The sequence below is a fragment of the Equus asinus genome, chromosome 4, assembly GCF_041296235.1.
Source record: "Equus asinus isolate D_3611 breed Donkey chromosome 4, EquAss-T2T_v2, whole genome shotgun sequence".
In the NCBI taxonomy this organism is placed as follows: domain Eukaryota; kingdom Metazoa; phylum Chordata; class Mammalia; order Perissodactyla; family Equidae; genus Equus; species Equus asinus.
In genome coordinates this window covers 27,355,662-27,369,564 of record NC_091793.1, presented here as the reverse complement: position 1 = coordinate 27,369,564, position 13,903 = coordinate 27,355,662, and the positions used below count along the sequence as shown (strand labels likewise).

The following is a 13,903-nucleotide window of genomic DNA, read 5'->3' as shown; positions in this document are numbered from 1 at the left end:
GGGGATCTGTGATATGAGACCACATTTTTCAAACTTCTGTTTCCATCAAGACCCAATGACAGATGGCTTTCCCGTGAGAGACTGTCTTGTGAGTTACGCTGGGTGGAGTGTAATCCTCAGGGCTTGCATTTAACTGCAGCCTCACCCAAGAAAGCACATTGAAAAGCAAGCAAAACAGGATGGCACCATTTAAAAGATCGTCTTGAACACGATTTAATTCTTCCTTAAAAAGGAAATAATAAACAAACTCCAGGACTTTCACTATCACGAACAAAAGCTTATTTATAACACTCCCTTCCAAACAAATGGAATACACCAGCATATTGGGGTACTGCTCATTGCCTGCATTAATTTACTCTGCAAATGTTTACTGAGCACCTTATGTGCCAGGCCTGTGTTACACACTGGAGATACAGTGATGGCCCAAGAAGGACATGGTCTCTGCCTCCACGTGGCCAGTGAAGGAGGCTGATGTTAATCAAATTGTCATCCAAATAAATGTAAAATGTGATGTGGGCTACAAAGCATCCATACATTGTGCTGGCTTCTAATGGAGGATTTTGATCTGGTCTCGGAGGTCAGAGAAGGCCACTCTGAGCGAATAACAATGCTGGGAAACTGTGGATGAAAGACATGGATTACTACTCCCTCGTCATTAAGTTTCTTCCCTGAGCCAGGCGCTGTCTCATTTAACCCTCACAGCGACTCTCTGAAATGGGCATTATTAGTCCTGCTTCACAGGAGAGGAAACCCTGGCACAGAGAAGTGCAATGACTTACCCAAGGGCACAGAGCTGGCTAGTGGTAGAGCTGGGCGTCAAACCCAGGTCTCTGTGACCCTCACACTGTGCATTTGCCCAAGACACATTGCCTCCCCAGGAAATGCATTAATAGGAAAAATATGATTACCAGCTGTTTGCGCTTTGCAGATTACAACTGTGACGTCATCTACACCAACTCCTTTAATCCTGAGTACCAGCAAAGATATACGTCGGGCAACTACTGGTACCCCCACCCTACAGCAGGATGACCAGGGCAGAAAAGCAAAACCTGGCAGAGGGACCCGGAACAACGTGCTCCCTCTGACGGGAAGGCTGCGCAAAACTCCATGATCTGCCTCCGGCACTGCCACGTCCCACGCAGGAATGACATGCTCTCACTGAGCCCCCTGAAGCCTTCTGCCTTGATTTCTGTTTTCCTTTGCCCACCTGCCTGAGTACAAACTAAACAGCCGCCAGCTCACTGGTGTGGGACGCTGCATCTGGTTGGTGCTGTGCTGAACGGGGCTGAAATTTCATGGGCCGCCGCTGGTCCTGGGGTGATGAGGAGGTAAAGGAGATGGGTGTCTCTGGAGTGTGTCCTGGGGAGTAAGATTACAGATGACCCGGAGTCCTGTGGCACAGGACGGTAGCCTCTGAGGGCCCCTGCATGCTGTCGGCCGCTCTGGTTTCCGTTTCACCTCTCTGCACACCTTGGCCCTTTTAACCTAAGTGTTAGCTGAGCATCGCTGGCTAAGAACCCCAGAAATTTCTGTCCCCATCTCCACCCTCGGAAACCTCACCACAAAGACTTTTGTAATCCACCAAGCACCCTGCAAATGGGAGCGATTACACCTTGACCTCAAATATTTACTGTTTTTGTTACTGGCTAAGAGTCTGGGCACTAAAATTACACGGCCTGGTGGGAATTCTGGCTCCCTAAGTCATCAGCCGCATGAACGTAGACAAACTCTGAGCTTCCCGTGCCTCAGTTTCTTTGTCCTTCAAATGGGGGCAATAATATGAAGCACGCCATAGGGTCGTATTATGAGCATTAAATGACATGATGTGAGTAAAGCACTTAGCAATCCTCGGCGTAATAGAGCTGGCTGCTGTTATAATTATGAGTTATTATTGCTTCTATTTCTTTTCTTCCTTCCTTCCTCACTCCCTCCCTCCATCTCTCCCTTTCTCCTTCCTTCCATCAATTGTTTCTTAATTCTCTAAGTCGCTGGAACTACCAAGACCCACAAGACCCAGTTGCTCACTGTCTTGCCCGAGTCCCACAGCCAGAAAGCGGACTAGCTAGGAAGACTCAGCTTTCAAGGTCTTGCTCTTTCTTCATGCCTCCCTGCTCCTGCCTCTCACCCTGATGGTACCTCCCATGACGGCTTGCCCACCCACCTGCTCAATGAATCCTTGAGGGTCTGACTAGGTCAGGATTAAGGGCACAAGTCTTAGAACGAGACTACAAGGGTTTGAATCCTGGCTCTGCTGCTGACAGGCTGTGTGGCCTTGGGCAAGTTATCTAACCTCTCTGGGTTTCAGTTTCCCCAACTCTCAAATGGGATTAAGATAGTGTGTTTGCCTCACAGGGCTGGGCTGAAATTTAAAGGAATTAATAATAAAGTATTTACATCAGTGCCTGGCACATAGTAGGTGCTACTTAAGTGTTAGCTATTATTATTATTGTTGTTGTTGTTGATAGGCTGAGGCAGGGTCTAGGCACAACAGCTATTTAAGGGTTTCTTGGCTCCTTTTCTGCTGCATTTTCCCTTCTCCAGGGGCTGCCGTGGGATTCTTGGGCAGGGGGTTAAATTTCTGAGTAGATCTAAGCAGCCCATGCTTCTTTCCCTCCTTTTTCTTTTCCTTCTCTTGAAGAATGGCTTTCTTTTTTAAACAGAACAAAAAAGCATCAGCAAAGAATGACGCTTTCCCTCGATGAGTCCTCCCCTTCCTATTTTCTCAAAGGGTTAGTTTTTTTTTCCCCTTCAAAACTATTTCTGAAGGAAAATTCCATAACAAGACAGGAAACAAATGAGTTTTCAGGTCTTGTAGTTCTAACACAAGCAATCCGGCTTCCCTCAGTCTGTAGATCTGGGCCTCGAAGGATGTTTAGGAGGTAGTTAATCCGTTCCCCAGGATCTCACCGGATCCTCCCCAGGGCCATTGGGACCAGAAACCGCCATTGCCATTAAACAGGTAAGAGGGCGAAAGACATGGGGAGGGGAGGGGCTTGGTCTCAGTTCACAACGGAGTCCGACCCTCTTGATAATTGAATCCTTGTCCTATGGCTCCCTTCCTACATTTTCTGAGCTTCTCACATGGTCACTAAGGCGTAGGCCTGGCTCCTTCTTTGCTTTCTCTCATGAGTACACATTTATGTTGCCTGAATGCCTAGCCTAGGAGTTCGTGATGCAGTCTGGGGCCTCGAAATAGGAGTATGACAAATAACAGAACTATAGCTTCAGATGGAGAGGCAATAGGGAGTGGTAGGGACTGTGGTGTGCAGCAGCACACTTACCTAGTCTAACCTGGACAGCTGCTCCTCAGCACCTGCTAATTACGCCCTGGCTAGGTGGACTCAGAGACTCTGGTAAGCCCTAAATCTTCCACTTGTAGCTTTTACACTTTGGTTCTAGCATCTTTTGGGGGAAACTCAACCATGTTTTCTAACAACTGACAATCCCTGCTGGGCATGAAATCTGGAGGCAGACTGCCTGGGTTCAACTCCCAGCAATACTACTCAATAGCTGTGTCAACTTGGCGCGCCACTTGAACTATCTGTGCCTTAGTTCCCTTATCTGTAAAATGAGAATGATAATGGTATCTACCTTATAGGGCTGTATGAGGGTCGAGTGAGCTAACATATGAAAAGTCCTCAGTTAAAGCAATATAAGTGTTTATTATTATTATTATTTCCCTCTCTCCCAGGTTAAACTTTTTAAGTGCTTTTAACTGTTCTCCATACTCCACGATTTTTAGGGTTTTCTGATCTCTCTGTTTGGAGGGCAAGCCAATGTAGCTCCCACGATCCCCTCCTCTTAGTATTCACATCCTTGCATAATTCCCTTCATGAATGCGGGCAGGGGCCTAGGACACGCTTTTGACCAACAGAACACGGCAAAGCTGACAGGATGTACGTGATCACGCCACTTAAGACTGCAATACTGGGAGCAGACTCTCTTCTCTGCTGGCTTTGAAGAAGGAAGTTGCCACACAGTGAGCTGCCTATGGATGGAGTCCTGTGGTGAGGAACTGAGGGTGAACTCCAGCCCACAGCCAGCAAGAAACTCAGTCCACAGGCAACTGAATGTCGCCAAAAATCACGCGAGTGAGGAGGTAGATTCTTCCTCAGTCGAGTCCCAGATGAAACTGCAGCCTGAGTCAACATCTTGATTGCAGCCTTGCAGAGGACCCAGCAAAGCCCTGCCTGGACTAACCGTGAGATAATAACCGTGTGTTGCTTTAAGCCACTAAGTGTGTGATAATATTATCACACAGCAATAGATAACTAATACAGTCAACTAACCACAAGGATAATTCTCCCCTATCCTCCCCCCTTTGGAAACTGTCTAACATGTCACTGGTCTGCTTAACACAGGAGTCTTGGAATAGAACAGTGTATCACACAAACAGCCATTATCTGCACGCTGCATGAGGCGTGGCCATAAATAACATCACTGCTTTTCTCACTGGCATAAGAGAACAGATGTACTTGTTCATACAAGAGCAGAGCTTAAGCCCTTACTGTGTGCAAAGCACTGGGCTGGATGTCACGAGGCCAAGGAGTCATCTCTCTGGTCTCTGCCCTCCTCACCTGGTACAGGTGATACCTTCAGCTCATCTGTTTTCCTCCTAATTCTCTTCCCTCTTTGTGTTACTTTTCTCCATCAAAGAGGAGACAGAGGAAGAAAAAAGCAGGTGAACCACCTGTTGGGGGGCGGGGCAGAGTGGGGAATTCGAGGGAGCATCCAGTACCGCTCTGCATTATGGAGGGTTATACCAAGATTCCGTGGCTTACGGCAGCAGAGCCAGGGTTAGAACCGTGCCTTCTGACACCTAGCACAGCACTCTTTCCTCAAATTAAAACCTGCTGTTTTCTTCCTTGCGAGCAGTAAGAGGCTGACATTGTGGTCCCAGGAGGAATTTTGGTGCTAGGTGCCATCAGAGGGGCCCCTCCTTCCTTTCTCTTTGCTCTGGGGCAAATGAACTGGCTTCTCTGAACCTCAGTCTCCTCATCTATAAAATGAGACTAATAATACCTACTTCATAGGGAGTCCAGGAAGACTGTGGGATGATAGCTGTAAAGTGCATGGCTGCAAGCAAGTGTAAGCTCCCACGATTCTCTTCTTTCGGGTGGATTTAAAACTCTCCTGCATCCGACTATGCGCTCAGTCACCGAGCAACTAAATTGTGCCTGACACCTTCCCAGAAGGCATCTTCTTGGATTAAGGATCTAGCAGAACTTTCGCCTCACCCAGGCAGTCTTCTCATGTTACCCTAAGCGAAGGAGCCCCCGCACGCTCCCCGGCTCCCAAGTCACTCAGTTTTCTTGTCTTCATTGCACTTACGACCCACTGAAATGGTTCATCCACTTGTTTCCACACCTGCTATCTGCCTCCACCATGCAAACACAAGCTGTGAGGATGGACCCGGCTTCTGTCCTGCTTGCTGCTCTACCCCAGTACCCAGAACGGGGTCAGATCTGGCAGAGCTACTCAATAAATAAGATGCGAATGAATGACAGAGCCCGTCTTGCTTTTTCCTATGAGAACTGGCCTGAAGAACAAGGAGAAAGAGAAATCCAAGGAATTCAAACCACTTCAAAGAAGAAAAAGTACAGCCTCTAGCAAAACACGCTCCCACTTACTTATTGTGCATTCTCCACGGCCCCAGCATCCCTCGGCAGGGGGTATCTCATTCAGTTCCCCCGTGGGCCTTATGAGGCAGGGGACCATAGCGCCCCCAGTTCGTAGATGAGGAAGCTGAAGTTCAGGGAAGAGAAATCTTCTGTATAAATGCACACAGTTAGGAGGAGGCACAGTGAGATGTGGAATGCAAACCCCGCGTGCCAACTCCAGGGGGCGAGCTGCTTCCCATGGCAAAGCTGATGGTGGCCTTGTGATTAGGAAATACACACTGGAATACTGAAGCATGAAGGCGCATCATGTCTACTCATCAACAGTTGTGCATGTGTGCGTGTGTGTGTGTGAGAGAGAGACAGAGAGACAGAGGGAGAGAGACAGAAAGACAGAGGGAGAGGGAAGTGAGGAAGGGAAGAGAGGAAATGTGGTACTATGTTAACATTTGGGGAATCTGGGTGAAAGGTATCTGATGATGCTTTGAACTATTCTTGCAACTTTTCTATAAGTTGGAATTACGTCAAAATAAAACACTTTTTTAAAAAGCCGATGGTGGGAAGAAGACACAAGTCGTCTATTGGTGAGGACGGGCTCAGATGGCACTTGGTTAGAATGAAGCAGGGAGCCGGGCGAGGCTGGACAGACTCCGGGCCCAAAGCCCAGGCTGAGCGCTCAGGCTTTGTTGGGGAGGCAGTGCACGAACACTGGGAGGGGCAGTGACAACACTCCGCTTTTAACCAAGTCTGCCCATCCTCAAGCACCCCAAAGGCTTGACAAGCCAACTTCTGCATGCAGTTGCTTATTCCTGAAGTTATCCACAGGCCGGCACACATACACGGTCAGGGATGGCATCTTTCCCTCCCAGTGTGGTTTCCACTCAAGGTCCGTGCAACACGCCACCCTCTCCATCCCAGGACAGGAGGGGACACTGTCATGTAATCGTCCCCTGGGGAAGTGGAAGCAGACACCCTCTGCACATTCCAAAAAGTGCCCAGAGAGGGTAATTAACTCATCTAAGGTCACAAAGGTGGCAGAATTTGGACTAGAACACCAATGTTGTGGGTTCCTATCAAGTCCTTACATTCTTACTTCTTGGTGCCGCCATCACTATATCATCAAAGGGCTCACGGTTAACCTTGAGTCCTGGTTCCTTGCCTTGAAATACAGACACCCTCTTTCCACTATTTTCTAGAGTAGCTGTCCATGGGAGAAGGTTGTGCATACCCATCCCAAAATATGGGCTTTGGAGTCAGACACAATTTGCTGACGTCACTTCCTATGGGATGACCTCAGGCAAGTGAGTTAACCTCTCCGAGCTTGTTTTCTCATCTGAAAGATGAGGACAATGATGTCTACCTTATTGGGATGTTGTGAAGATTCATTATCTTCAAGTATTTATTGGACACTGCTCCAGGTGCTGCAAGTAGAGTGGTGAGGGCCCTGGCCTCAAGGAGATTCCATTCTAGTTGGAAAAGACAATGAATACAAAATAAACACATACGGTTTTTTCAGATAGTGATAGGTACTGAAAAGAAAATAAATCTGGAACGTGGGACAATGGGAGGTACCGGGACAAAGGGAATGACCAGGGATGGTTGTGCCACTTCAGCTAGGACAGACGTCACTGAGAGGTGATAGACATCTGAGCTAGAAGCTGAATAACAAGAAGGAACTGGCCCGTGGCAAGATATGGGGGGAGGCTGAGCGAGGAGGAGGGCAGCCCCGGAGCAGGGCCTGAGCTCGGCTTGGTGAAAGGACGGAAGGAGGCCAGCCAGGTGGGCATGTGATGAGCTCGAGGGAGAGCGGGGGTACAAGGGCAGTGATAGCAGGGGCTACATAGTGCTGGGTAATGAAAGGGGAGGCATTTAGCATTTATTTTAACTGCACTAGGGATCTACAGAGAGGTTTGAGCAGGAAAGTATATATGCAACATTAGTGCAGGACCTGGCAGAGGGTAGATATTTAAGGCAGAATAGCTTTATCATTGTTTATCATTCCTAGGCAGCACCACCAACCATTACAGACTTCCAAGAGGTGGGTGGCCCATGCATATCTTCCTTCTAGAGGCCCGGTGCCTGGAAGCACCTGCCCAGGGAAGGGCAAGAGCAGAAGGAGCCACTCCTGACCCCTCTGACTTCCTCCCTCCTCGCCACCGTACCCTCCACCCCAAAGCAGATGCCAGCCGCCTTTGCCAGGCTGAGGGGCACCCAGGGTAGGATCGCTGGGCCCCCTCCAGCTGGCTCCAGCTCCAGGCCTCCGAGCCGCCTTCACGTTGCCGTAAAAATGCAAAGCATTCCAGCCATTTTAATTACTGGGCGTTGCATAAGCCAGCAACCAGTTCATACAAAGGAACAACAGACAAAAAAATGATTTTTCAACATGCCTTCAGCCTCTCCCCTCCTTTTCTGCAGAAATCAGCCTCCAATCACTGGCTCCCAGCCTTGAAAAGCACTCCAGGTATGCGCAATCTCGCATAGAGTTTGTTGATGTAACATCAGGAGCTTTTTTTCTCTAAATACTTGAGGCAAAGGCAGTTCCAGCTACCTTCCAGCGGTTTGGAAAGTTCCGGGTCATATTCTTACTTGACACGCTAAGACTGTCACAGGGGTTCCATATTATACACACCGAGAATTTTGTTATAAAACAGAGTTCAGTGTGCAGGAGTCTGCCTGGGCACCAAGGCAGGGGGCTTTTAGTTCCTGAAATTCCAAAATGACCTCATTAGAAGATTTTTCCAAAGCTTGAACCCCAAACACAATATTCCAGTAACGCCTGGATGTGGAGAAGATTTTCTTAAAAGTTTGTAATGTGACTAGAGAAGACTTCAGGTTTCCTAATTCTGATTTTTCAATGCTTCTGAACTCTTTCTTCACAAATAATCCAGCAGTTTGTTGAGGACCTACTATGTGCTGAGTTCTCAAAAGAGAAAACTCAATTAGCCTTTGACAATTAACTCACTTTCTAAAACAGGGAAAATGACACAGAAACTGACAATCCCAGCGTAGCCCGATGAGTATCAAGTCAGAGACAACCTCTGATGGGTGGCACGCAGCTTGAGGGGAAGGAGAGGCTCCTTGTAGGGGTTGATGCCTAGTAATAATACTGACAGAGTCCATTCATTGATGGCTGACTGTGCCGGCATCCTGCTAAATCCTTTCCATGTATCATCTTGTTTACTCCTCACAACTCTGTGAGGTAGGCACTAATGCTATCCCTGTTTTACAGAAGAGGAAACTGAGGCACAGAAAGCTTACTTGACTAAGATCACACAGTGAAGAAACAGCAGTGGTGTGCTGGTAAATATTTAACCAGCACTCCAGGACAAAAAGCCCTCTTTGTAGCATCCACCAATTGCTATGGTGTAAATACTCCCATCATGGCCAATTTTAAGTTACTATGTGATGTCACTGAATGCGGAGCTGGGAAGAACATGCAGAAGCAGTCCATTATATAATATTTCCACCATGCAGATACAATAGATGGAAATAACTTCAAAGCATCAATAGCAGTGTAATGTAATAAAATAATTAAGAAGTGATGAGTTTTAAGTATTCATTACTCTTGTTTTTAATATAATTTATTTAACTGTAAGTTTATATAATTAAATTTGTAATAATTGCTGTGATTAACAACTGTCTTGCAAAATTCCAGAAATTTAACATCAGCTCTCACAAGGCAGTGTGAGCCGGCTCCAGCACACCACTGGGGGCTCCAGAACCTCGCTCTTCACCCCTCTAGACAAGTAAGAGGTAGGCAGACGAAAGGAGGAAAGAGCATGAACGAAGACCGAAGACATGGCTACGAGAGAACAGAACCACAATAACATTTAGTATTAGCAAAATGTTTTCAACCAACGCCCAGAGTGCAAGGAGGTGGTGAGAAGCACAGAATCGAACACCGAACTTCAAATTCTGGTTCCACCATTTATTAACTGTGTGATCTGGACCAAGTTACTGAACCTCTCTGTGCCTCAGCTTTCTTTTCTGTGAAATGGGCATGATAATAGTTGTGAGAATGAAATACATTTATGCCTGTAAAGTATACAGAAGTGGGCCTGGCACGTAACAAAGACTCAATGTTAGTGATTTATTATTTAATGGTTGAAATTACCTCTGTGAATTAGATGCTTGTCCTCACTTTATAGAGAATAAATATAAGTTTAGAGAGAAGCTTAGATGGAGGAGATGGGACTCAGACAAGTGTTCCGATTCTAGCTTCTGTGTTCATGCCAAGTGTGGAAATCACCTTGACCCCCCTGAGTACTGTCTTTGGGAGGCTTGCGGATGGACTCACTGCCCGCTCAGAGTCTCTTCTGATTCACGTTCTCACACACACCTTGATCCATGGGTGCAAGGCATTCTGGGAAGGAAGACCCACCTGGTGACAGACCCCGGGCATCTGCCCCAGGATCCTTGTATTTTCTGCATGTTCACCTTCTCCGTGAACAGGCAGGCCAGCAGGGTGGTTAAAAGCATGCACTCTTGGGCCATTCTGCTCTGATTCAGATCCCTGCACAGCAGCAACCTGGCCACGAAATCCTAAGCAAGTTATGTAACCTCTCTGTACCTTTGTTTCCATGCCTGAAGAAAAAGGATGGTGAGGACAACCCCATCGACCTCACAGCTCTTGCTATAAGGATTCACATGAATTAATATACACGAACCGCCTAGAAGAAAGCCCGGCACCCAGTAGGTCCTCTATAAGAATTAGCTCTTGCCATCAAGTTTTTGTTTTCTTTTCCTCCTCCTTTCTCCCCTTCTTTGGGTATTACTTACATGGTCAAAGGGGATATGGGAATATGCCCTTCTTTTTTTTTTTTTCTGCTTTATCTCCCCAAACTCCCCCTGTACACAGTTGTATATCTTAGTTGCAGGTCCTTCTAGTTGTGGGATAGGCTCTTCTTGAATAAACACAGATCAAAGACTGCTTGAGGGCAGGGGCTAGTCTCATTCATCTCTGTACCTGGGGGCCACACCCTGGTACACACGGGCTCCCAGTGAGAATTTGCTCTGTGCCAGGTACTATGTCAAGGGCTTTATTCACATTCTTTGTTTGATCCTCATGAAGATCCTATGAGGCATGAATCTCTCCTCATTGTATCGTTAGACATCTGAGGCTCAGAAAGGTTAAGGAAATGGTTTAAGGTCACAGTGAAAAAGCGAAGACGGATCAAAACCAAGATTTGTTGATATCACAAGCCTTGGTCCCTAATCCCCTTGTCAGTCTGCCTTCCAGAATATTCCATGGGAAGTTTTGAGATCATAAAATCCAACACTCTGGTTTTACATTTGAAGAAAGAGGGTTCATTGATTTATTCAAGGTTACCCAGCTATTGTGTATGGCAGAACTGGGACAAAAACCTGGTATATTGCTTCAATCTCCTGCTTGAAATTTCAGAAGGAAATGAAGCCACATTCAGTAGTTGTTAAAATGTACCGATCAGTATTCTCTCAGCCTTCCTCTGGATTCTGGGCCCTTTCTTTGTAATACAAATGTAATTTTCCTGTGGCATCCATCCAAATTCCAAGTAAAGACAGGCACACCCACACCCCCAGGAATGGCCTGCCATGTGATTTCTCCTGCCTTCTCTCCACTGCAGACCAGGCAGAGCAAGAGACGCATCTCACTTGTCTGCTGATAAAGCCCCCTCGCTGGCCCTTGGTGGGGCGGTACTCTCTCCCTCTACTTGGTTGCATGGCACAATGAGCGCTCCATTGGAACCCCAAAGACGAAGAGGAAATCACCAGCACTTCAAACGCCCCCTTGAACCTATGGGCAGAGCGACTTTGCAGTTTCCAGAAAGAGCACTGGTTTGGAAAGAGACCTTTAGGTCTGAATTACAGCTCTGCCACTTCCTTGCTTGTAAGAAACTGGACATGCAGTTTAACTTCTTTGAGCCTCAATTTTCTTACTACAAAATTGGCATAAAGTAATGTCTGTTATTTAGGGTTATGAAGATGAGAGGAAATACTGCCTTGAAAGTGCCTTGTACATAGTTGATACTCAACTAATATGAGTTCCCTTCTTTGTTTCTTGTCCTAGAACCTTTTTCAGCATATCATCCTAAGGTTGATGAATGTTACAGGGAAGGAAAATGATGATTTACTGTATCTTTCTCATGAGATGAATCAGAGAAGCCTGCAGTGATGGGAAGATTGACAAGGTAACAAAGTGTCTGATCTCTTGTTTTGCCTTTGCCGATAATCCTGTGTGACCATATAATAGTCTTCCTTTCTGGGCCTTTTTCCATGTCTGAAAATGAGGGGGGATTGGATTTGGTGACCCACAGTTCTCTTCTAGCTCCTGACTCTCTGTCTTACCATAATATGGGTTCCCAAACATCTCCCCACTCCCCGATTGGGGGACCCAGCTCTGTCGCCTCAGGGCATGCTTGACCCTCCTGTTGTAGTTTGCACCAACCACCACTGTTTTCTTGTCTTTCTCTCCCACTAGACTGGAAACTCCTTGAGGGCAGGTCTGTGCCTTGCTCACCGTTAGACCCTGAGTGCCTGGTGTGGAGCAGTGGACACTCAGTGAATGTCTGGGAATATCTGAAGGAAGGAGGGAATGAAGGGAAGAACCCTGTCCCTTTCCTCCAAAGAGTTGATAATCATACTGCGACACACAAACTGTGCGGCACATAGAGACCGTGGGTGGAGGAATGATAATGAAGGCCCCATCCACGACTTGGAAAGAAGGCTGGCTGTCTTCTGAGTACTGAAGCCATGCATTCACACACCCTGCAAGTGCTTAGCCATCTGTGATCGTAAATCAAGACATTAAGGGTAGGGCTCAAAATCCAGAACCCAAACTAGCTGACAAGAGGGTAATCACTGGATGGAGACTGCAATTTAAAACACGGAAACCAGATGGATTGTAATATTCCCAGTGTAAAAAGTCTGGGCAAAAGAAGGGAGGAGTGGCAAGCTTGGAGCAGAGAACCAGGAAGACCCAAGGGCACAAAACTGGCAATGTGTGTCCAGCATTGTCATTTTCCAGCAAGAGGGGCTCTTGCCAGCGGGTGTGAACATTGTCACTCCCTTGGCAAGAGCCTTCGCTTCAGTGAGAAGGAGAATTCCGAAGTATCTCAGCTGAAAGACCCTTCTTACGTGATGACCTCAATCATTCTCACACACTAAAGTAACCTTCTGATGTGAAACTAGCTTGGCACAAAGCTTTCTATGATTATCGGGAGGAAAATATGGGGATCACGTTAACTTCAGTGCCCTAGCCTATGTGACTATTAAATATCTCATGGGAAACAAAGACAATGGAATTGTGGTTGGCTTGTTGGTCTGTTATGAATCATAGTGTCCCTGGGACTGCTCAACTCTGGGAACTGAATCCAGTTAAGTTTCTTGACCCAAGAAGCTGGATACCAGAACCTCTGTTATGGTGACTTTGAGAAGGTGAGACTCTGATCACCCCCACCCTTCTTTTCCCTGTCACTCATTGGTTAGCTTATTCTTTCAATGTTTGGTAAGTGTCTAGGTGTGCAGGTGCTGTGCTAGGCATCAGAGAAGCTCCTGGAATTGCTTGCTGTCTAGAGGAGAGAAAATCATATCAATCACTAGGGGCAACACACTGAGGGAGGCGCTGGGTGGAAATCTGGGGGAAATTATGTGAGTGGGAAGGGAATGAGAGAGGAGAGGCCTCGGAGGGGTGGTCAATTCTGTTGAGGGAAAGAGACGGTCAAGAAAACATCCATGAGGTGGTGACTCTCACTGAATCCTGAAAGATTAAAGAATCCTGACAGATGAGACAGAGACGGGCGGGGAATATATCGGGGGAGGGTGGATTCCAGGCAGCGTGCAGTGTGAACAAGCCTCGGAGGCATGAAACTGATACCCGGAAATAAAGGGCTGGAGATGGGAATGAGGTTATAGGTTTGGAGAGATAAGCAAGGACAGGGCCCCAGGGTGTAAGTGTGGGGATAGCGACCACGATGTATTCCATGTGAATGGTCCCCCGGGAAAAGCCTCATCACAGAGGGCCTCATATGCCTTTCTTTGGAGTTTAAGACTGTGCAGAAAGCCGTGGAGAACAAATGGATCATTTTAAGCAAAGGACAGCATAATTTCCAATTTATCTTTGAAAAAACTTTACACGGGCAGCAGTGCAAAAATTGAATTTGATAGAGAAAGACTCTGGACAGGCTGCCCAATTACATGACTATTGAAATTGTCAGGAAAGAATCGACGGGGGCCTGATCCAAGGCAGAAATAGTGTGAATGGAGAGAAAGGGATGGTTAGAAGAGGTGTGTGGAGTGAGAATCTATAG

At 47.0% G+C, this 13,903-nt stretch overlaps 1 protein-coding gene and 1 long non-coding RNA gene across 2 annotated transcripts in view; one reads left to right on the top strand and one right to left on the bottom strand.

Moving 5' to 3' along the window:
- SYN3 (synapsin III) overlaps window positions 1–13,903 on the bottom strand; it is a 453,497-nt gene that overhangs the window by 222,377 nt on the left and 217,217 nt on the right. The gene's annotated exons all lie outside the window — the stretch shown is intronic.
- On the top strand, window positions 2,797–12,895 carry LOC123290286 (uncharacterized). Its single transcript, XR_011502624.1, has 3 exons — window positions 2,797–2,959; window positions 11,665–11,785; window positions 12,076–12,895. It is a non-coding gene; the product is annotated as an uncharacterized lncRNA (long non-coding RNA).